We start from the raw sequence: 24,303 nt of genomic DNA, 5'->3' as shown, positions 1-24,303 counted from the left end.
TGATTGATACAACTTCTATAGCAGCTTTTAAAGGATTTCCCTGCAGCAGAGAAGTGAACACGGCACTTATTTAATGTATTTGGGGTATCAGGATGATTTTACCCAGAAGTCTAAATGATTTACTGAACCAATGATCTCAGGACAAGCTGCTTATTAGACTGCTTACAACTATATTTCTCCTGTTTCCCCCACTGAAATGCTTTCTATGTTGTAGAAATCATTATGTAGTTCATTATTTCTGTCTCTGTCCTTGCTGTGTTATTGTAGCCTGAGAATTTCTAAAGCCAGTTTAAGTTTATTGGCATGTTTACCCTTTAAACCCTAGAGTAGGGTTGCCACCTGGCCAGTATTTTACCGGCCTGGCCGGTAAAAATTATGGTTGATCCCAATGTTATTAATAGGGAAAAAGATAAATATATTGGAAGGCCGGTATTTTTTTCCAGAAAAGGTGCCAACCCTACCCTATAGTGGCAATAAAGTTTTCTTCTTTCAGGTACGGCACGTATAATCATTGAACATAGGTAAGTGCCAGGCAAGAAATCTCTATGGGGAAAATAACTCAATAGGGCTGCAGGGATCTGGGGCACAACAATTAGTGGAGTCTGACTGCCACATTTCTTGCATCTTATAAAGTGGCATTATACTCCAATGTCTGTTGGAATTGTATCAAAATCTGAATTGATTATGTTTTCTATTTACTTTTGCAGCATATTGAAACTATTATATATAAATAATATTATACTGATGATTATATGAACACATGCTAATATTTGGCACTAAAATAATTTTGTCTACTGAAAACATTTTAGGGTTCATTTACCAAAGAAGTGCAAGTTTAGAGCAACTTTGTATATAGTGTTTCAGCCAAGAAATTGCAAATGTTTTCAAGTTTAATTTCACTTCTTAGAACCGCTCTTAACGTCTGTCCTGATTAGATAAGAGGTTCAGAAACACTCTGCCTTCCCTGGGCCATGACTGCAATGCCGTGTCTTATTAGCAGCCCTGCAAACGAGGGCAGGATGTTCAATTAACAAATGAAAAGACAATTATATGGAGGGGATAGGTGAGTAATGTGTTTGGCGAGGATTGGTTGGTTCAGTTTATGAATGTAAATATATAGTTGCAAAACAAATGTTCAAGGTTAAAGTTATTTAACAGAGCTTTTATTCAGTTTCTTTTAGGCTAATGTCACATGGGGGCAGTTTAGCCGTCACTGCAATAACATGTAGAACAGCAGTTGTTGAAATTTGCCACTCGGCTTATCACTGCTTCCCATCATTATCATGTGCTGTATCCTTTACAGGGGTGGTTCACCTTTATTAGGGGCAGATTTATCAAAGGTTGAGGCAAATTTTCGAATGAAATACAATTCGAATTTCAAGCTATTTTTTGTGTACTTCGACTAGGGAATAGTCCAAATTCGAAAATAAAATGGAAAATTCAAATATCTAAATTTATCATGTACTGGGGCATATTTATCAAGGGTCAAATTTCGAACTGAAAAAAACGTTGAAATTTGAATTCAAAAAGACCAACCGAAATTAAGTCAAAGTATTTATGGTCGAATAGGTCCGATTTCGATTGAATAGGTCCGTATTCGGCTGAATTTGAATCGTACGAATCCCGCGAATGGTCGAAGTTGAATTTTTAAAGAGACAGTACATGATAAATTTAGATATTCGAATTTTCGATTTTTTTTTCAAATTGGGAAAAACTTTGAATCGAATTCCTTCAAATCGAATACAGACCTATTCGATCGAAAACGGGCCTATTCGACCAAAAAAAAACTTCGACTTCTTTTTGAATTCAAATTTCGAAGTTTTTTTTCAATTCGAAATTCTACCTTTGATAAATATGCCCCTTAGTGTGTTATAGAATGACCAAGTCTAAGCAACTTTTCATTTGGTCTTCGTTATTTTTTTTTTTGTAGCTTTTGAATCATTTGCCTTCTTCTTCTGACCCTTCCCAGCTTTCAAATAGGGGTCACTGAAAAAGTCAATTTTCTTTAAGACTACAAATGTATTGTTATTGCTACTTTTTATTACATATTGTTCTATTCAGGCCTACTCCTATTCATATTCCAGTCTCTTGCTTAAATCAGTGAATAGTTGCTAGGGTAATTTGGACCCTAGCAACCAGATTGCTGAAATTGCAGCCTGGAGAGCAGATGAATAAAAAGCTAAGTACCCACAAATAATAAAAAAAAATTAAAACCAAATTCAAATTGTCTCAGAATATTACTCTCTACAATCATTAACTCAATGACAAATAACCCCTTTAATGAACAAGGAAAATGAAAATCACTAGTGGGTTCTCTATATATCAGGCGCTCCCCAGTGACTCTCAAGCTTTTTATTGCTAAAAAAAAGCACTGGTGAGAGATAGACTATTACCAGCTGATGCATGCTCAATATAGTTGTCAGGAAGCATCTGCATGCACAATATGGTAAAAATCAGTATATTATATATATACTATATTTTAGTATATTGTACATGCACACCAATACATTTTTTTAGTGAAGAGGAGCACCAGCCAAGGAAACAAGGTCAGCCATTGTAATCACATAGGGGTTTGTGACAAATAGACACCTCCCCAGTGATTTCCCCATTTTGTCCTGTAATACAGAATCCTGACTTTTTTTTGTGAGGCATTCCCTTTTCTATAGGCAACAAAGAGCTAGTTTATTTTGTGTCATTGTACAGTGATCTCATAACTAAATAATGAAAAATATCCTGGTGCTTAGTCTTGTCATAGAACCGTCTTACATGTAACTTATGCTGAAACACGTTCTTTATATCCTATTCACAGGTCAGCCACATACACAGGTATGTAGATCAGAGACTTATCTCCAAATGCGCCAAAGAGATCTGCCAACCTGCAGTGTAATAATCCTTTCATTTCTGTTGGTATTACACCTTGAGGGTCATTTATAAAGTTTGCACAGCGCATATATATTTGAAAATGGTTATATTGCCCATGTTTTATTCTGAACGCTGTGCCTGTCATTCTGGTTTTCGCCTCATTTTGCTTTTTGACTCCCAAATGAGACAGGTGTAATGGTTAGTACGACCACTGCGCAAGGTCAATTTGCCACCAAAGTTGTGGCATAACTCGAACGCAAAGTATTCGCAATTTGGGATTTTTGCCATATTTAAAAAGCTCTTATGGACATTCACAGTTTCCAAAAAAATTTGTAATTCTGTTTGTGCATTAAGTACACCACTCTTAACGAGCTTTGTAAATATAACCATGCGCAGGGCAAATATATTCACGGTGTGAATCATTCTGCTCTGCACGAACATTATAAATGACGCCCATTATGTTTTCTAAATTCTAATACAAACTGAAATAGAACTCTGGTTCTGCGAACAATGCTTTCATTGGTATAGTTACTGAGAGATATTGGTTAACAAAGTCTGCCAGCACTGTAGCCGCATTGATTTACAAAAGGACCCCCCGAGAGCATATTATAAATGGTTGAATGGAGTCAATATAACTAAATGGCGATCAATTCGGCTCGTGGGTTTTCTAGCACTCTGGTTTGCCATCACTTTTGACTGGGATCATTATTAGAAGAAGGCCTAATAGAGATAACAGTTGTGTTCAGAACAGCGTGAGAAGAGTTGCAAAATTTGTGCAAGGTCTAGTAATCCATTGTTTAATCTCAACAGGGCTGCCGTTAGAACTCACGGGGCCCTGAACAACACATATTTCGGGCCCCCTGGGCCCAAGCCCCACCCCAGATCCTGCCCATTCCACATCACAGTTAAAAGACCACACAGACATCAGCGCTAAAAAAGGTAATCCCCCCCCCCACACACACAAGTTATAAAAAGCTATTGGGGACCAGGCCCCTATCAATTAAAAAAAAACATTGGCGCCAGGGCCCCCCATAAAAGTTTTTTTGAAAAAGCATTGGTGCCAGGGCCCCCCTTACAAGTAAAAAAAAAATTGGGCCCCCAAAGAACATTTTTAAAAAAACATTGGTGCCAGGGCCCCCCTTACAAGTTAAAAAAAAATTGGGGCCCCAAAGAATATTTTTTAAATAAACATTGGTGGCAGAGTATTAAAATAATATATTGGTGGCCAGGGGATTAAGAAAAAATAAAAAAAACACACATTGGTGTTCAGAGGAATTTTCGCGGCTTCAGGTCTTCAACTTCGCCTCCTTCTTTGACTTTTGGGTCTTTTCGCTGCTTTAGGACTTCGGCTTCGGCTATTTTTGTGACTTCGGGTCTTTCCGCCTCTTCGGGACTCTGGCTATTTTTGCCTCTTCTGGACTTCGGCTATTTTCGTGACTTCAGGTCTTTTCGCCGCTTCAGGACTTCGGCTTTCTGACACTTCCGCATTTAGACTGTTCGGGACTTTGGATGGTGGGGGCCCGGCTCTTTCGAAGAGTTCAGCACTGCTAGGCCCCCCTTCAGGCACGGGTCCGGTACACTTGTACCCCCTGTGCCCCTGATGGTGGCCCTGAATCCCAACATACAGTAGTACCTATTTATTGGATGCCATAGGTAACAAGACTTTGTGCTAAGATGTTTAAAAAGTTTTATCACTTTTTTCACAGCATATCGCAGTGGGTCTAATTTATTAGCATTCGTGCTAACCTGAACTACTGCAGTTTCCCATAGTATCATATATGTTTTTTATATCTATTTTGTAACTTGTAATAGAACTAATTACTCATTCCTTCCCACTGGTAACTGCTTGGTACTGTGTAGCATCGATGTAGAAGGGGTTATTCACCTTCCAAAAAATGTTTTTAGTTCACCAAATAGTTCACCAGAAATAAAGACTTTTTTCAACTGCCTTCTATTTTCTATTTGAGACCATTTTTCTAATATTGAAGTTTATTTGTCACCTTCTTATCTCTTTACAATTTGAACTTCAATGCTGGAAAAAAATTTTAAAAAGTCTTTATTTCTGATGAACAATTTGAAAATAACTAAACTGAAAAATTAGTTTAGAAGGTGAACTACCCCTTTAATAAATGAGCCCCAGTAAGCAGCAGAACCCCAATTTCATAGTATATATTGAAGGAAAAAGTTTTTCACAACTGAAGATGAACCACCACATTTACAGTATTCTGCATATGAGTTGGTCTTTGCTCTTCAGTTAATTCGTAGTTTATACAACTGAATGCTTCTTTTAATTTCTGCATTTCCTCCTTCCTGGCTGACCCCCTTTCCTGACTTCCGGCGTCTTCGGAAATCTGAAGCAATTCCTATGCCACCCTGCTGGTGATTTGTATTCTTGGAGGCGGGAAGGCATTTGGGGAGATTAGTCGCCCGAAGTAGAGAAGATTTGTTCCTGGGCGACTAATCTCCCTGTCTTCAATAATGCATTGTATCAGGCCAATAACTATATCTTGGCCTCTAGTATCCACTTGACTTCAATGAGGACTCGAGTTGTTTCATGTGAATTTATCCCAATAAAGATAAATCATAGTAAAGAAGAAACAAAGGTCAACATAAAAATAAGTCCACATTCATAGCTGGAAGGTAGAGATCAGTCTGAAGTTTCCTTGTGACAAAGCTTTGGGCAACTTTGCACCACTTATTTTTCACCACCGGCAATTTGCATTTAAGCCGATGGAAACAAAGGAATTTTTGTTGCTAAAAGTAGCTGGTGCCATTGCCCTAGGACCTGGAAGCTGAGGGCCAGGCCTAAGGCCTGTTATAGGCAGTGACTTGCTTTATGCAACACTTACAATGAGAGCACTGATGATGGTTGACAGCCTGTAAGGAACCATTAAAATCACTTCTGTTCTTTCTATAATCACATTCTTCAAAATCCTGAGACTCTATTTTGAACAAAGTATTTTCTGCAGTTCCTGTCCCCATTTCTGAGTTTGAAAATTGAAAATTCTGAAGGAGCACAGTGTCATCTACATTCAGAGTCATTTTGTATTGGATTTGGTTGGTATCAAGTTCATTGCAGGGGAGCACATATGTGGCCAATCAGGAGTGCAGTTTCTCCATGTGGGAAGTCTTCTGTGGAGACCTCGATAAATAAACGGCTGTGATGCACTCTCATCTGCTTCACAGTACAGCCTGCATATGCATATATAAGTATGGGAATCGTTATCCGGAAACCCTGTTATCCAGAAAGCTCTGAATTATGAAAAGGCTTTCTCCCATAGACTACATTTTATCCGAAATGATCCAGAGTTTTAAAATACAAGAGTCCTCTGCACTCAACCTATTATCAATATATTTAAGACAGAGACATTTTGTGCATACTGCTACTGAAAAATGCCTTACCCTTTAAACAAAACAGGTAAGGCATTTTTCAGTAGCAGTATGCACAAAATGTCTCTGTCTTAAATATATTGATAATGGGTTGAGTGCAGAGGACTCTTGTATTTGACTATATGTATTTTGTGGTCACACCCTCATTGCACCCCCACCTAATGGTTTTAAAAAATAGTGGTGAGCACAACTTTCCCTTGTTTGCCAGAGTTTTAAAAACAATTTCTTTTTTCTCTCTTATAATAACTCAGTACCTTGTACTTGATCCACACTAAGATATAATAAATCCTTATTGGAAGCAGAACCAGCCTATTTATTTAATGTTTACATGATTTTATAGTAGACTTTAAAGGGATACTGTCATGGGAAAAACATTTTTTTCAAAATGAATCAGTTAATAGTGCTGCTCCAGCAGAATTCTGCACTGAAATCCATTTCTCAAAAGAGCAAACAGATTTTTTTATATTCAACAATCTGACATGGGGCTAGACATATTGTCAATTTCCCAGCTGCCCCAAGTCATGTGACTTGTGCTCTGATAAACTTCAATCACTCTTTACTGCTGTACTGCAAGTTGGAGTGATATCACCCCCCTCCCTTTTTCTCCCCAGCAGCCAAACAAAAGAACAATGGGAAGGTAACCAGATAACAGCTCCCTAATGCTGGCCATAGACGCAAAGATCTGATCCTACGAATCGAGGATTCGTACGATTTTCGAACCGTGTGTGGAGAGTCCCGACATTTTTCGTCCGGCGGAGATCGGTCGTTTGGTCGATCGGACAGGTTAGAAAATTTCTGTCGGCTGCCGATAATATCTCTGCATGTATTGCCGATCGTACGATTTTCAGTGGGAGACTGTCACTAGCTTTGGTTGGACATAGATATCGTACGATTGCTGTCAGGGGCAGAACATTGCTGATCTGTTCTTTAACTAATCTGACTGGTAAGACTTTGATCTGAATGGTTAGTGGCGGGTCGGGAGATGGGAAAGTCCGATCGTACGATGATTCGTGCGATCGGATCTTTGCATCTATGGCCAGCTTAACAGAAGATAACAGCTGTCTGGCAGATTTAAGAACAGCACTCAATAGTAAAAACCCATGTCCCACTGAGACACATTCAGTTACATTGAGAAGGAAAAACAGCAGCCTGCCAGAAAGCATTTCTCTCCTAAATTGCAGGCACAAGTCACATGACTGGGGGCAGCTGGGAAATTGACAAAATGTCTAGCCCCATGTCAGATTTCAAAATTGAATATAAAAAAATCAGTTTGCTCTTTTGAGAAATGGATTTCAGTGCAGAATTCTGCTGGAGCAGCTCTATTAACTGATGCGTTTTGAAAAAAACATGTTTTCCGATGACAGGATCCCTTTAAGGTATGAAGATCCAAATTACGGAAATATCCATTATCCAGAAGACCCCAGGTCCCAAGCAATCTGGATAACATGCCCCATACCTGTACGGCACAATGAGCTGCCTCATATGTAGTATATTACTATGTACAATCATTTGAAGACATTGACAAGTATAATGACCATACAAAGCTAGCAAATCTGGTATCCCTGGTAATTCATATTTTATTTAAGTTGCATTCACTTTACTGCATGCCATTCTCATATGTCACCATTTCATGTGCTCTAGTAATCATGCAGAAAAAACACATTTGATCCAATTTTATTGCTCAATTTGTATGATCCAGTCATTAGTGATGTAATTGTTTTTATTATAAACTAAGTTGCTATCTTAGAAGCAAGTTACAACATAATCCTTTAAATAGCTCTGACTTTCCATTCCAATACTGTTGCTAGGTAAAAGATTGCTATATTTGGAAGGGGTTGTTTTCTTTTATCACATGCCCTTTCCTCGTGGATATTAGTTGAAAACATTTGAAGGAAAGAAAATGCTGTCTGCAGTATCATTTACACATCCCAGATTCCTAATCCCAAAGATCTGTTTGCGGTTTCCCCCGCACTCTGTTTTCTAAACCCATTTAGGTTTGTTGTGTCCAGGGCTGGTGAATATGATAATACAATGATACAAGTATAATACAATAATGACAGAGTTAGGCTGGCAAATCTGTAAACTTACCAACAATATGGGAATCTTTGGCTTGGCAGATGGAATTTCTAACTCAACAGCTGAAAACTATGTAGTGAATGAAATTTGTCACCATGAAATTCCAAGGCAACAATCAATTATCCTAAAGCTGTTTTTCGAACAATGGACACCCTTTGCAGATTGTCAATTCCATTAGGAAATATAATGTATGTTAATTCAATATGTAGATAATACAGATCATGTGATCTTGAGTTCTTTTTCATTACAAGGGGTTTTTTGTCCTCTAGACTTTATTTTGGCCCGTAACTTAGTTCTTGTTTGAACCATATAACAAAACACATTTAAACATCATGCTTACTTAACTATTTAAATATAGATTTGTTGGGTGATAGTATGAAAAAAGGCAGTGAAATGATTTAGGCAGTTGCTTACTAAACAGAACACAGTTGAAAACATCAGCTGGAAAAAAATATGTCCCCAGTTCTATGCAATTAAAGCTAAAGAGTTCTGCCACCAGGGTACTTACCCCACTACATAGTCTTTGGATGAGCAGAAGACTTGTTTAAATTCCTATTTGTCCTGCAAGAATTAACCTATGACCCAAGATGATATCAAAACCATAGGAAATATCCAGTAAGTGTTGTTGTGATGAGCCATATGTTCTTAAAGCAGTAAACAAAAGGAGGGTCCAAATGAAAGTTGAGTAACTCAGGTGCACCACCCTGATCCTTCAGCTAAGGGAGCGGATCCATCCGTATAGTAGTTGTTGAGCAGGCACTCAAAAGACCAAACTTCCCAACAGACATGAAGAAACAAATTGATATTTATTTTCTGTACAGACTAAGCAGCCTTTTCTGTACTATACTTAACATTTTATCATTCTGCCCTGGTATAATTATTTCTTACATAATAGTCATAATAAAAGAGTGTTGAAATGTCATATTTTGATACTTTCAGAATGGTTCTATGTTGATTTAACAACAACAAGGCTTCTACTTTAACTTCATCAATTTTACAAGCAGGTCTCGAAGGTGAAGAACTACTGGTAGGAAGAACAAGTCATGGTGAGATCCAATTATTTATTATCTTCTAAGTGGTTTGTGGAGCAAAAAAAAAAACCACGTAATGTTTCAGAAGATTTTGTGAAGGCCTCTAGTGATTCTTTTATAGGTTCCTCCACCAAGTCTCAGAAATATCCTAACTAAAGGTGGTCATACATGGGCCGATAAAAGCTGCCGACAGGCCGAGTCGGCAGCTTATTGGACCGTGTATGGGGGCCCCCGACGGGCTTCCCCGATCGAGATCTGGCCCAGATCTCGATCGGATGGGACTAAAAATCCTGTTGGATCGCGGCCGCATCTGTTTGTTGATGCGGTCCCGCAATCCGACGGGATTTTTAGTCCCATCCGATCGAGATCTGGGCCAGATCTCGATCGGGGAAGCCCGTCGGGGGCCCCCATACACGGTCCAATAAGCTGCCAACTCGGTCTGTCGGCAGCTTTTATCGGCCCATGTATGACCACCTTTAGTTAGGATCCTATATTGTGGGCATATCGGAGAGAGATCTGCTCGTTTGGCGACATCACCAAACGAGCGGATCCACCTTTAGGGGGTTGATGGGCATGCCGGTACACTTAGAAATATCCTGTTGGGATAGAAACACAAATAACTGCTTCATATAGACAAGAAAGTGGATAACATAAAGAAAAATACGTTTGTCTCAAACAACACTTTGGATCCAAGTACTTTAGTGTTTGTGGTATTGATGGATAAATGCAATTATATTACTGCCCCATACTGATTTACGCTAAAAAGTATAAATTTCACTTATGATAACATTAGTACCTGTTAGTATCTGTAGTAATTATTTTACTGGAACCTGGCATTGACAAGGGGATTTATAAAATAATTTAATGTAGTTCTAGAGTTATTAAACCATTTTCCATAAAAAAAATATTTTATTTTGGGGTTATTCTTGAGTGCAACTGGGCTCTTTGACTTATTGGTTCAAACTGCTTCGTATCAGTAACTCATATCATCCAATCATATATTTGATCTCATTATTCTAACAGCAACAGACAGATCAAAGCTAATGTTGATTGGAAGTAAGCCCAGGGTCTTTTCGCTACCTACTTGTTCACTTGAATGACAATATGGATGGAGAACTATAAAAAAAAAATAAACACAGACCGTATAATAATTATCACATTTTTCATTTCATCGATATTTCTAATTCAAAGCCACTAACTTTAACAAGATCAAGCACTGACTTAACACATTTCAAAGCAATGCCTTTAATACACTGCAAAAAAAAAAATCCACACTATGAAAATGATCAGCCGACTTTCTTATATTCTCAGAGACAAAGTACCACAACTGATTTTTCTATGTCACTGCTGCCTGCGTCAACCTCTTGACCCTGGAAAATGTGCCTGACCTTTGCCATGCTAATTAAGAGATGGTTAGAAGCCAACTGCAGGCTAAAGAAAGAGAAATATGAAGTAGGCTGGTGAAGGAACAACTCGTACTGCTTAGCATACACGCCTTATTGATACTGACTAAGAGACTACAATTTCTGACTCCCCACATGGCTTGCTTTGATCAAGTTCCTTCCATATTTCAGATTTTAGAATATGACAGGCGGCTGAGGTCAGTTGGCGGGTGACAAGCAGGGGGGCTGTAGATGGAAGCGCTAAACTGACAGACCCCTGGTGCCCCATTAGTATTTTTGCTCTCAAAGCTGTCCCATATATGAACTTTCCCATAACGGCAGTGATGGCTGTTCTTACTTCATTCTAATGAAAAGAAAATGGGGAAAAAAAAAAAAAGAAACTTGGTGAAACTTTTTATTCAAAGCCGAATACTGTATTTATCAGATGGCAATGTAATTTGATACAGAACATTAAGTAGCTGCAACCATTCCTGTACAAGTATGTTGCTTTGAAAGTTTAGAAGTTTTTCTTGCAGGAAAAATAAAAGAAACCTGCACACAAAGCAAGAGAAGAATATATCATGAACATAAACTACAGTTTATATTAGTTCTGGCAGATAAAATAGCATGATAGACAGACCTACCTCCTCCCCGTTGACTGGCGTGTTCTTTGTGAGCTGATCTACTGATCTCTTTGATTATTATTGTATATAGACAACTCTTCCATTTAATACTGTTCTCTGTACAGGAGGGTTTTATAGAAAAGCTCATCAAGTTCTAGCTTTAATTTTTTTTTTTACTCCATTCCTATAATATATAGTTAGTGTCGAACATTACGTCTACTATTTTTAGCGTGTTTCTGGAAAAGAATTTAACTCCTTCATTACCTCTCAAGTAGCTCAAATGCTGAGAGCAGTAGCTTTATAGATATTTCTGCATAACATCTATAATTATCAGTTGCTTCTATGGAAAAGGCAATGATTAAAGTGGCTGTTCGTCTTTAAATTAACTTTTAGAGAGTGATATTCTGAGACTATTTGCATTTGGTTTTCATTTTTTATTATTTGTGCTTTTCGAGTTATTTAGCTTTTTATTCGGCAGCTCTCCAGAAATTTCAGCGTATTCAGAAATCAGGTTGCTAGGGTCCAAATGATCCTAGTAACCATGCATTGATTTGAACGAGAGACTGGAATATGAGTAGGAGAGGGCTCAAATAGAAAGAGTAATAGTGGAGTAATAAAAAGTAGCAATAACAATACATTTGCAGCCTTACAGACCATTTGTGTTTTTAGATAGGGGCAGTGATCCCATTTGAAAGCTGGAAAGAATCAAAACCAGAAGATAAATAATTTAAAAACTATAACAAATGAAGACCAAATAAACAGTTGTTTCACAGTACACACAGACACTGTGAAAACCCTGCTGCACCAGCTCTAAATAAGAAGTAAGAACACTGAGATTAGGCATGCTGATCCAAGGTAACTGAAAAGCAATATGAATAGTCAGCTCCAAAGCTTACATACTGTAGATGCATGAAATGAGTTTGTGTCCTGGAGACCACATTTTGTTCTGCATTCTATGCAAGAGGCCTTACCAGTTTTTACTCAGTAATAAGTGCGATACCCTCTTGAAACCAGTGAAAAGGACATAATATTGGCCTAATAAGGAAATCCAGCAGTTTCTACCTACATGCATAAGGGCAAGACATACAGAGCTCTCTGCAGAGGACATATACTGGCATTACATTTAGAAGATATGGCAGAACACAGTGCCAATTCCGATGTGTGGGAGGGTGCACCACTGAATACCCAATTTGTGTGGAAAACATTTTAATTCTCTGTAGGTAGCATAATTCAGCTTGTGGTTCAGGTACAGGTACAGGTATGGGACATGTTATCCAGAATGCTCGAGACCTGCGGTTTACCAGATAACGGATCTTTCCTTAATTTGGATCTTCATACCTTAAGTCTAATAGAAGATCATGTAAACATTAAATAAACCCAATAGGCTGGTTTTGCTTCCAATAAGGATTAATTATATCTTAGTTGGGATCAAGTACAAGCTACTGTTTTATTATTACAGAGAAAGAGGAAATCATTTTTAAAAAATTTGATTATTTGGATAAAATGGAGTCTATGGGAGACGGCCTTCCTGTAATTTGGAGTTTTCTGGATAACAGATTCCATACCTGTAATAGAAATGATGACATGTTATGGTGCAGGTAGCAGAGGGGCAGCATCTTATGGTTCAATAGTGGATTTGATAGCAGCAAAATAATACAATTACTTGTAACTCGTTCATGGGATACACAAGGACCTGCTTGTAGCTCTCCGTATCTTACATAGTGAATCTTCTCATGTCAACCTAATTCAATGTAGGTAAGCAGTATGTAACTGCACTCTGAAAAGAATTCACGTGGGCTTTGACATGTACTTTCAACTTAGGGAATTAAATGCAGTTACACAAACCCTGGACCACATTCCTGCAAGAACAGGTCCTCCTTTCACTAGATTGGCCTCCCTAACACCATATCCCCCTTGAAAACTACAACATTGTAAAGAAGGGTCCACCCTAGAGTTTATATTTGGCTTGGTTAACTTTTCATGATTCAGTTAAAGAGAACTGGAGAGGCACCTATCTTTCACCTCTGTGCTGGTATTGATGAATTAATTTACACGGCAGAGTACAGTAATCATATAGACTAATATAAATGACTAATAGAATATTGTCCCAGGAAAATAATTTACAATTGTATAGGTATGGGACTGTTGTCTTATCCAGAATGCTTGGGACCTGGGATTTTCCAGATAAGCGATCTTTCTGTAATTTGGATCTCCATACATTAAGGCTTCTAAAAATTAATTTAGACATGATTTAATTATATCTTAGATGGGATCAAGTACAAGGTACTGTTTTATTATTACAGAGAAAAAGGAAGTGATTCTAAAAAACTTTAATTCTTTAAATAAAATGGAGTCTATGGGAGATATGGCCTTGCCGTTGGTTGACGCTTTCTGGATAAAGGGTTTCTGGATAAGGGATCCCATAAGTGTATCTTCAGTGGCAAATGTAAGAACAATAAGAATTACTGCATATATGCACCTACTGAATATAATCCCAAAATAATGCAATAGTAGGAATTTCAATCCCAGAATATAATTTTATTTTTTATGTGCATTTATTATATGGCACTAAAATATTATTATAATATACTCATATTTGCTAAAGCATTTGATACAGTACCACACAGAAGTTTACAGATTAAATGGAGGAATATTGGCCTTGAAAATAATATTTGTACTTGGATATAAAACTGGCTGAAAGAGAAATTACAAAGGGGCCCATTTACTTAGCTCGAGTGAAGGAATAGAAGAAAAAAAACTTTGAATTTCGAATGTTTTTTTTGGCTGCTTCGACCATCAAATCGACTACGACTTCGAATCGTTCGACTATTCAATAGTCGAAGTACTGTCTCTTTAAAAAAAACTTCAACCCCCTACTTCGCCAGCTAAAACCTACCGAGGTGCCATGTTAGCCTATGGGAAAGGTCCCCATAGGCTTTCTAACAATGTTTACGTCGAAGAAAAATCTTTCGATCGATGAATTAAAATACTTTGAATCGAACGATTCGAAGGATATAATCGTTCGATCGAACTATTTGCGGTAAATCCTTCGACTTCGATATTCGAAGTCGAAGGATATACATTCGGCAGTCGAATATTCGACTCGATATTCGACCCTATGTAAATCTGCGCCAAAGTGTGATAAATGGACCATTTCCTAATTGGACCAGTGTTGTTAGTGGAGTTACACATGTCTGTTCTTGGTACTTTACTTTTTTAATGTGTTTAAAAATTACCTTGAGTTTGGCATTGTAATGACTGTCCCTGTTTTTGCTGATGACATAAAATTACGTAGAACAATAGGCTCCATTCAGGATGTTTTTTACATAGTAGGAAGATTTGAATAAATGAGAGAACTGGGCAGCACCAGAGGTTTAACCTTGATAAATGCAAGGTTATGCACCTGGGCAAAAATTACATGGATGTTACTTATACGTTAAATGGGGTTGTGTTGGGGGGGGGGTTCCCTTAACTGAGAAGGATTTGGAGTTCTTGTAATCATTGTATGCATCAGACTTTGCATGTCTATTTAGTTGTTGTAGTTGTTTACCTTTATCGCCACATACTGTAGGTTTCTGGTCACTTTCCTACTGTTCCATTCTAATTAATAACCTAAACAACTGGAACTGTAGGAAGAGATAAGAAACTGCCACTCTTCACTTCATCTTCCAGTGTACCTTGTGCTAACATCATATAAAAATGTCAGACTTGTCTAATGGAAGTTGTCTTTTTTTCAGCTCAAACTATATTCATGAATTATAACTGTTATTTTCAGGTTAGTAAAGGAGAAGGTAAAGGTACCTTTGCAAATATAGGGACCTCAAGCCTGTGGTTATGTACTGTTTGTCAGAATATTTTCAGTAAAGAAGGCTTAGGTTTAGTCAAAGCCTTCCCAAAAAGGAATGGAAAGTCTTATATTGATTGCCATCCCAAATAAAATATCTCCTTCGTCCCCTGGTTCTGTTGTTGATGTTTGCACGCATACGAAAAAAGTATGTAAATGATTTTAGCTGCATGATACTTAATTTATGGGTCTGTAGATTTTCTTGCCCAAATATAATTCAATGAAGCTCACAGTTATGGTGGGTCATTATTAGCTAATATCTAAAATAATCTCCATAGTTCTACCTTGCTGATTACATTACAGGAGTGTTTATTAGTCTTTTTTACCAAAAACAAATCACAGAATCAGAAATTGGTTTGGAAGCAGTTATGCTCATTTTATTAATAGTTGTTATTGTAGTATGATATTTTACTGTATTCAGAGATCATAACCCATTTTTAGGTCCTGGCCTATAGGTTCATAATCCCTACCAGATCATGTTTCTGAACCAGCAGCCACATTGTTAATTCTTTTAAAACACAAGATAGCTTTCAACACCGGTGCAATGAATAGAACTTGTACTGAAAATACTTTTTCCCCTATTGTTTTAATATGGTTTGGTAGTTAAATGGAGAAACTAAAGCTACTCCATGTTTCCTCTTTGCAAAGTAGATAATTGGTTTACCAGTGCACATATAATCCCCCTGCATAATGGACTTCTGCTTGCAAAACAGTCACAACAAGTTACAAGGACCAATACTAATAGGACTAATATATATATATATACATTTACAATCATTTGTGTTATTAGCCTGTTGAAATGATCAACTCCAGACCTATACCAGGCATCAGTTATGTGAAGAGATTGGAAAAAATAAACATTGACAGGGGGCTACAAAATGTAAGAAGTAAAAAACACATTATGGGAACTTTCCAACCTAGTGTTATTATGAAGGTTCTAAACTGCCTGGGGATGTACACAGTCAGATGACAATCGCAAGCAGTTGTATGTTGTGCTTTCCTCACCTGATAGGCACCATAACATGTGTCTGTTTATCCTGGCGTCACAAGTTACCAGTATGTGTTGCTGCCTTAGGCAAAGTTTATCCGCAGTTTGCTCTGCTGGAGAATTAAAGTAGGCTCTGCTTATTTATTTTTTAGGAGATGGTTTTGTAATGTGTCTGTTTGTTGGGTTATGCAGTATATGAACACTTTTACATTCTTTAACTTACCTACAGCTGTATCTATGGAGAAAGCCAGGATTGTGTGACTGAATAGCATAATCCTACAGATGATTTCTAAAATATGACATACACCACCCCACAGCTTCTGCACTTTACCAAAAAAAAATAAATAAATAAATAAATCTGTGGAAACACTGCAAAGCGACAGGGTCTTATCCTTCACCTCTGTATAAAATGTCTGCAGGGCCCCACCAAGTGTGTGGCATGGGATAGTCACTGCTGCTTTTACCCCACAATGGAGCACTGTTTAAAAGTAAGGCTAGGGCCACAGGACTCAGATCTCAACGTGTTTTTCCACAGGCCGAGATCTGATTTTTGGTTGAATTTTGCCACAACCCTATGATGTCTTTTTTTTATACCACATACTGTTATGTCCTAACTATTTTACATTGTGTCTGAACCTAGTATGAAAATCTTGGAGACCAAGACAAAATTGCAGGGGTTGTAACTACACTATAGCCCTTGGAACCTGAAAGGGGGCTTTCCCCTACACTGGGTGCAGCTGTATAGTGTTTAAAGGGACAGTATACAGACTTTAACATGAGTTCAGTGTATAGGGTTTGTGTTATACATACTTTAGGCCTTCTGTTTTAATTATAATTTTTTTTTTTTTTTGTTATTTCTTAAGCCACACAAGCAAAATGGATATTGAAGCTCTAACTGATGCGGTCTGAAGTCCATACTCTTAGGGCAATGGCACACCAGGCGATTAATCAACAGCGATAAATCTCTGATTCAAGTGATTTTGGAAGACTGAAGCAACACATGAGTATTACCACCAGCGATTCACATTATTGCCTGTGGGAAATCTTTTACAGAAGATAAGTCACCCACAGAAGCAGAGCGTTATTGCTGGTGATTAATCTAACTTCTAAGGTGTGCGGTAACACAAAGTTTTATTAATCTACTTGTGTGCCATTGCCCTTATGTGGCTGTAACCTACAGGCAATTACATGTATTTTCACACAAATATAACTTCTGATGCAATTTTGCACAGTAAGTAAATAACCCACACTAATTTATGCTGTAGATTGGAGGCAACAACACAGCATTTTGGGTGTTTTTGTCACCAGCAATTGAATGCCTTTAGTGAGGCCCTGTCAAATATTTCCTTTGATTTTCTGATGCATTTAAACAGGGCAAGCCTGTCACCTGTCTGCCTGAGTCTTATTCATATTTGCCTCACAGAGTTTGCAATTGAGGCCGGTTATGTGATGTGACAAATTACTATGGGTCTTCAAAAAAGAAACCTCCAGAATTTTTACCCCATCAGCAGTTCCTTCTGCCTAATGTGCTCTATATCGATTTGTTTTCTTTACATGGATACATTGATAGGAAGTTAGTAGGTAATGTTTCTGCTGCATATAGATTTCAAGGTTAAATGTACACTTTACTTCTTTTATTTCATCACTTACGTTGCAAATGTTTAAACTGCCTGTTCCTTGCTATAGTACAGAGCTGTTCCTGTCTAAACATTATTCTGCTAAAGAGAAAGGTCAGTTTCATATTAACTTGTAAATATTATTTATTAAGTTTCCCAAGTTTTTTATGATTTAAAAAATATATTTTGCTTTTTTGTTTTATGACTTTCCACGTTGACTAATATTGCGGGATGTAGCCAGAGAACTCCTATACAAACAAAATGCCATCATATAGAATGAGTGCAGAAAGCCTCTGGTTTGAAGATGCCTTATATGGTACACCCACCAATGAAAAAATTGCTTTGCACTCATTTTACTGTACAATACACAGATACACAAAAGTCATCAATAGCCTGTAAAATGTAATCTTACAAATGGTGGGTAGTGATGTCAGTTATAACCAGTGCTTAGTGATGTCACTCCTGTCCCATGACTCTTGTGCATTGCACAACTAATATAAATCAACAAAAAAAAATCAGCCTATGACTAAGTGCCCATTTGGCACAAAAACATTAGGCTATACATATCCTAATAAATAAATACTTTTTTTGCTACTGCATTCATTGTTAGCAGGTCTCGATATAATTCATTTTTTTAATCATTTGGCGGTGACATATCCATAGCCCTTAGTTCTGGACATCACAGTTGTACAAATATCAATATAATGTATATCAATACAAATATCAATATTCTTGTGGCAGAATGAAAGGCCTTATTGGATCCAGGGTTCTTCCTGAATGTGCTGTCATATTCTGTCGTGGTGCCTCCCTGTTTTTTTAAACATGTGATGTATTATGGCAACATATTTAACTTTGCCGAGGCATAGTTCAGGGTTTTGCTCTAGGAAGGCACAACTGTATTCTAGGAATTCTTCCAATCAGTCATCTAATGACCTACCCACCTCTGACCCTTTATTGTTCTATTGTTTTGCCTGTTCCTCCCTTTGCTGTAAAGCATCCATGGTCGGACCTGCTCCATGCTTGAAACCATTGCTGCTACCCCCAACCTCCCTTCATGTCCTGGTCGTAGCCGTGAGAATAAAAAGTTACATGCGTGGGGGCCAGAGGTGAGTTGTGGGGGGGCCCTGAAACAGCAGCTCCAGTGGGCCCAAGGCCCCCAGTCCGATGCTGAAAGTATCACTAGAATTCATGTAGAAAAATTGACAGCTGGAATTTGTTTCAAAGTCATCTTGAGTGTTAGACAGAACACAGGTATCTACTGCACCCAATGGTTTTATTCTTTTGCCCCAGTTATTGATTTGTGTTGAGAGAAGCTGCGCTGATGGTAATGCCCCTTTTGGCCAGGGGAGGGAGATCTACTATAAAAGCTGCAGTCATCAGAGGAAAGCTCATTTAGTATGGGCTATAATGTATCTCTTTGCCCTGTGATTGTCCTTGGTGTTCTTTTGTACTGAGTTAAACAATACACTTTTACCCGCCTTGACCCACTTCCTGGTGGTCCTCTGGTGGCCACCCTCTGCATAATATGAATAGTCTTCTTCACTGGTTATCCCATGAATAGGCCCATCAACCCTTTTGATGATTCTTGCCTTCATTGTTATTCTTCCCTGGTGGTGTACTGGGTATCCCCCCCCATCCTTCCATTCCCCATCATGGTCTCGCCTGATGTCCCTCCTATGGGTTGTCATTTTTGTTTCCTGCAAACTGGAGGTGGTGTTGGTGCAAGCAGCAGCCATCATTTCTGTATACTGTTTCTGCGCCAATGCAGCTTGAGGCTGAGGTTTGGGAATTGCAGACAAGGAAAGGTAGCCTCTCCCTAAAGGCACCATGGGCATCTCCATGACCCTTTATAATCTCTACCCACCTCCTTACTCCTAATAGTGTGATAGTTATTTCACTTTGGGGTAAAGCTGTAATGGATATCATTGAGTTTGCAAAGTGTCATTCCATTTGATTCCAGGGCTGACGTGGCACAATGGGGAGGGGGTAAATTAGCAACGGCAGGGGGCCAGAAGATGATTTAGAGTTAAAGCAAGAATAATCAAACTGGTAAGTAGTAGGATGGGGTTGCTGCAACCTAGGAGCTGCCGTGGAACTCATCCATAAGGGCCTTAGGCAACCAGGCCATATACCCTGGCCACATCTGTGGCTGGGTATTTTTTCCTGCTGGGGCTTTTGGGTGGATCCTGACCCTTGGCTAGTGGTTGCTTTTAGCTGAGGGCTTCCTTTGTGTCCTTGATGCAGGCTGCTTTCTGGTTGCTGCAGTTTTGGTTGTCTTTGTTCAATCTCCATTGATTTGCTAACCCAGTAGTATTGAAACAAAAGGTTAGATCTGATTCAAACAGGCAGCACAACAGCAAATATTCATCAAACCCCCTCCTTTATTTGTCACTTCCCTGGCTAGCACAAATGCTGCCTTCCTTTGTTCATGGCTAGTGGCTGCGGGGGGTAGGCTGCTGTCTGCCCCCTCCCCTCCTCCATAATGCCCGACTCCCTGCCCCTTGCCTTCAGTCCTTTTATATATTCTTATAAATGACAGTTGTGGGTACAATGTTATACAGGGGTATATACCCCTATATCTTTTGTCAATAAATATGACTTGTAACAAACACATATATAAAATGGTGCATATATTATATTTATGTGTTAGAGAACTGTAAACTGCAAAATGGAAGACTGCCAGTTGTAAATATTGCTCCACAACTTCAAAGTTAACATAAAAATAATTTGAAATGTTCAGTATTTCCTGGTTTAGCTTCCTGATTTTTTGCTCTATGCAATATTTAGTTGTTAAACCATACACTTGGGCCATAATGTATAATCAGTGTTATTTTTTCTAATGTTATACTGTCACTTGGAAATGACAGTACTGCAACTTGCTTTACCGTTTTAACAGCCCTGTAACAGGCAGATATTCTGAAACTTACAATATAAATATGCATTAGTAATATAAATGAGTATTGTGCAGTTTGTTGGATTTCTTTAATCGGGAGAAGTCGTGTGCAGAGTGCAGATTCCAGTCGATGTTCTGTGCTGTCAGTGTCACCATGATCTGATCCAAATATCATGCACGGCTCTGCACTATAGGCTCCTTTTGCAACACTGGAAAATGCAGCCGGCACTGGGGGGCCCCCCACAGGGTGTTAGCAGCATTGCACACAACTTCACTCATTCTGACGTCTCCTGAATTTCTAGGAATGCCCCTTCCCTGTTACTATATTTGGAGGTAGTTTCTAGGAAAATAATTTGCACAGGATCTGGACTTCAGCACAGCTCCATTTTCAGAACCACTTTAAGGATCATTTTTGCAGCCTCCTTTAAATGCTTTTGGATCAGCAGCCCCTGGGTCTGCAACACTGCTCAGAATGCAGAGTAAAAGGCAACGAGTCTCACTGCTAATGGCATCTCCTTTCCATGTTTCATGCCATTTTTTATTTTAACTTTTTGGATTCCTTTACCAGTCACCACTGGATTTTTTTTTTGTTACCCCTGATGTGGCCTCTTGTGGCGTGAGTACGATGAAGAAATGTTTCAGAAGCCTGGCAATGTGATCTTTATGTAATGAGTCAGGATTCGCTAAGGGAAGGGAGCAGAGGGCTGCTGAGGAATCAACCTACTCCAGCAGGGGAATGACAAGCAGTGTTGCTGCTACTGCTGCCTGGGCTCTCCCATATACATTATTCACTCAGCTCGTAAGTCATTACCTTGCTTTTGTCTTGCCATTTCTAGAAATCCTGTGCAGACTGCAGCTGAAAGGAGCAGCCTGTGATCAGCATGTCTGCAGCGAGCGCATGGCACACAATTGCATGACTGCTGCTGGGAGACCCCCCTGGATCTGCTGATGTGCAGGTGTGGGAAAGGCTGGGAGGGTTCGAGCCGTGCAGCAGAATGGGGAAACCCCTTTAATGATCAGCTTTAATGACTGCTGCTTGCTCTGCAGGACTTTGATTATTATATAGCCACACAAAGAGGGAGATGATTATTGCTGCCGTATTAGATCCAAGAGCAACAATGCTGGAATAATAAGAAAGCTCATATGCAGACAATAGACTTTAAGTACCTGCACTCTCTATAGACGCTATAGTCTGACATTCAGCTGCAGTCTAGTGTTGTGCATGGCAGCCTGTTAAAAGCAACAGATCCCCCTTAGCTGCTCACTTCACTTTTAATATTATTATTGTTTTGCCTAATATACATGCACCTTGCAAGGCACAATGCAGAGCACCCTGACACACGCAGAATAATGTCAGTTATATCTACTGCTGCTTTCAAAAAGTTACCGGGGAAAGGCCCAACAGTTTCTTCAATATGATATTTAACCCTTCGCTGTCATGAAATCCTATGGCTTTTGGAGGAAGGGATGGGCGCTTAGCAAGCTATGTTTATTTAATATACAGGTAAAAAAAAAAAAAATCCCCAGGGCGTTAGCAAGAATATAGAGCATATAGTCCCCACCTTGAAGACAGTGATGTGGGGCACATACAGGTACAACTTGTTTCAATAGTTCACTTCACAAAGGTAAGAACAATCTTAAACATTTTTTTTAAAGCCTTGTATAAAATTTAGAGAAAAAAAAAAGTTAACTGCTAAAAGAAACCACTTTAAATATAGTTCTGTTTAGAACACTGCAGCCCGTGCTTTAAATAGTCCTGGTTAAAGTGTTAAAGGCCCTTGTTTCCGTTATCAAAGTGTCCACCTATCGCTGCCAATATCAACATGCATTGACTTTTGATCACAGTTTATGAGTAATGTATTTTTTTTTTTTTACCTTCACCTTTTTACTTTCCTGTTTTTGTCCATGTCCAATGCTGGAGCCATGTGGGAATTTTCTCAACTTACACACCCTTTATTGACAGACTTCTTTCCTGCGTAATACTGCAGATATTAAACTGAATATGTGGGGGGGGGGGAGAAAAATCCGAAAGAACCTTGGAATCTGAGAGAGATGATTAGTGTAATCAACAAATGGAATTCCACTGACCGGCACAGCATGTGATAAATCAGGAAATTCTATTCATGATAACGCAGGCCTCAAATTATACATACCACGCTTGCATGTATTTGGGAAAGTCGTAATGGTATAATCGACTGGGCTGAGATTATTAATTTGTATTAACAAAGAAAGATAAAGAAAGTTGTACAAATAGATTCTAGTCATCACAAAAAAGGGGGCTCTTAGTGACTTCTTCTGCCTTTAGGATAGACGTTCCAGTCTCAGTCCCATTTTATGCCATATAAAGTTTTCGTATTTTAGTAATCCCTTTAAATACTCAAGATATTCAGTAAATCCTCAATTTTATCGCAACAAAACTAGATATAGAAAAAAAATATGTGACATATATATGTCACATAGTTCAGTTTGCTCAACAGTTACATTTCATACTGTGCCTGGGTTCTTTTTTTTCAGACAGTTGTTAGTGATTTGGTTGTGCGCCGAGGCTCCTCCATACAGTGAAGCAAGCCAAAGCTAACATTCTGAGAAATGACAGCTACATTTGCAGAAAAAAAGCCAATTGTATGTCTCCTGTGCTTGGGTTAACTCTACCGTTCATTTCTGCTCCTCTAATCCCAATGTTATACTCAGCCGTGAGTGGCCAAGTCCTAAATGCTGCCTGGAGTGGAGCCTGTTGATATGTCATGCATGGATTTATGTAGAAGATGTAGATAATGTCTTGCTATGATATAAATCACACAGCATGGAAAGGACTAAGAACAGATCTCCTTGTGCCTTAGACTTATCTAGATGATGGCTTTTTTGTTATGTTACTGAAGGAAGACTCAGCTTTGGGGCCTGTCTGATGTGTGGAAAAAAACATTAAAGAACTGGGAGTCACGTCTGATCCTCAATAAGGGCTGTGAATTATGCATTAGAGGGCATTGCTTTTCCTGATCGATACAGAGAGGCCGGAGCATTAAAAAATAACCTTTTTATCTCTGTGACACTTTCTTTAATAACCAGCGCGTGACCAGTGTGCTTTCGGAGTCGGGATTTTGGGGGCGAGATGAGCTAATGATTTATCCAACTGGCCCGCAAAGTCCCGCTTCTGGAAGTCACTTTGTTCTGCAAGTAAAACACTTGGTGACATTAGTAGCCTTCTTGCATGCCATATCCTTCTGAGACCATGTACTGTATCTGGCACCCAGACTGTAGCTGGTTTGGTAGGGGCCACCCTTCTCTAGCAGCACCTAATTCATCTCTTTCTTATATTTAACTCTGTCGGCTCTCAATTTTAAAAGTTAGATATCATAGCAAGGAATTAAAAAAAAAAAAGCCTTCCAGTTGTCAGGCCAAGGCTTGTATTTACATAAAACGTGTTCTACTGGTTTGGTAAATTTCATGTACCTAATGCATTGCTTTAAAAACAAAAAAAAGAAAATCTCTGAAAGGCAGTCATGTGTTTCTACAGGTTACACCAATTGCAAAGAAAATAATTTAGAAATGCTGGAAAATGCTAAGCTTCTGTTATTTCTTTGCTGTATAGTGTAAAGCC

The 24,303-nt window shown here is 38.6% G+C and overlaps 2 long non-coding RNA genes across 2 annotated transcripts; both read left to right on the top strand.

Moving 5' to 3' along the window:
* Window positions 1–792: 792 nt before the first annotated feature.
* Window positions 793–16,512, top strand: LOC121398317. Its single transcript, XR_005964241.1, has 3 exons — window positions 793–1,063; window positions 1,172–1,290; window positions 16,426–16,512. It is a non-coding gene; the product is annotated as an uncharacterized LOC121398317 (long non-coding RNA).
* A 4,006-nt stretch (window positions 16,513–20,518) lies between these two features.
* Window positions 20,519–23,823, top strand: LOC108701529. The gene is made up of 2 exons (XR_001933191.2): window positions 20,519–22,330; window positions 23,220–23,823. It is a non-coding gene; the product is annotated as an uncharacterized LOC108701529 (long non-coding RNA).
* Window positions 23,824–24,303: the final 480 nt, after the last annotated feature.

Source organism: Xenopus laevis, chromosome 9_10L (genome assembly GCF_017654675.1).
Source record: "Xenopus laevis strain J_2021 chromosome 9_10L, Xenopus_laevis_v10.1, whole genome shotgun sequence".
Classification (NCBI taxonomy): Eukaryota; Metazoa; Chordata; class Amphibia; order Anura; family Pipidae; genus Xenopus; species Xenopus laevis.
The sequence above is the reverse complement of the archived record's forward strand: the minus strand, read 5'-3'. Positions and strand labels throughout refer to the sequence as shown.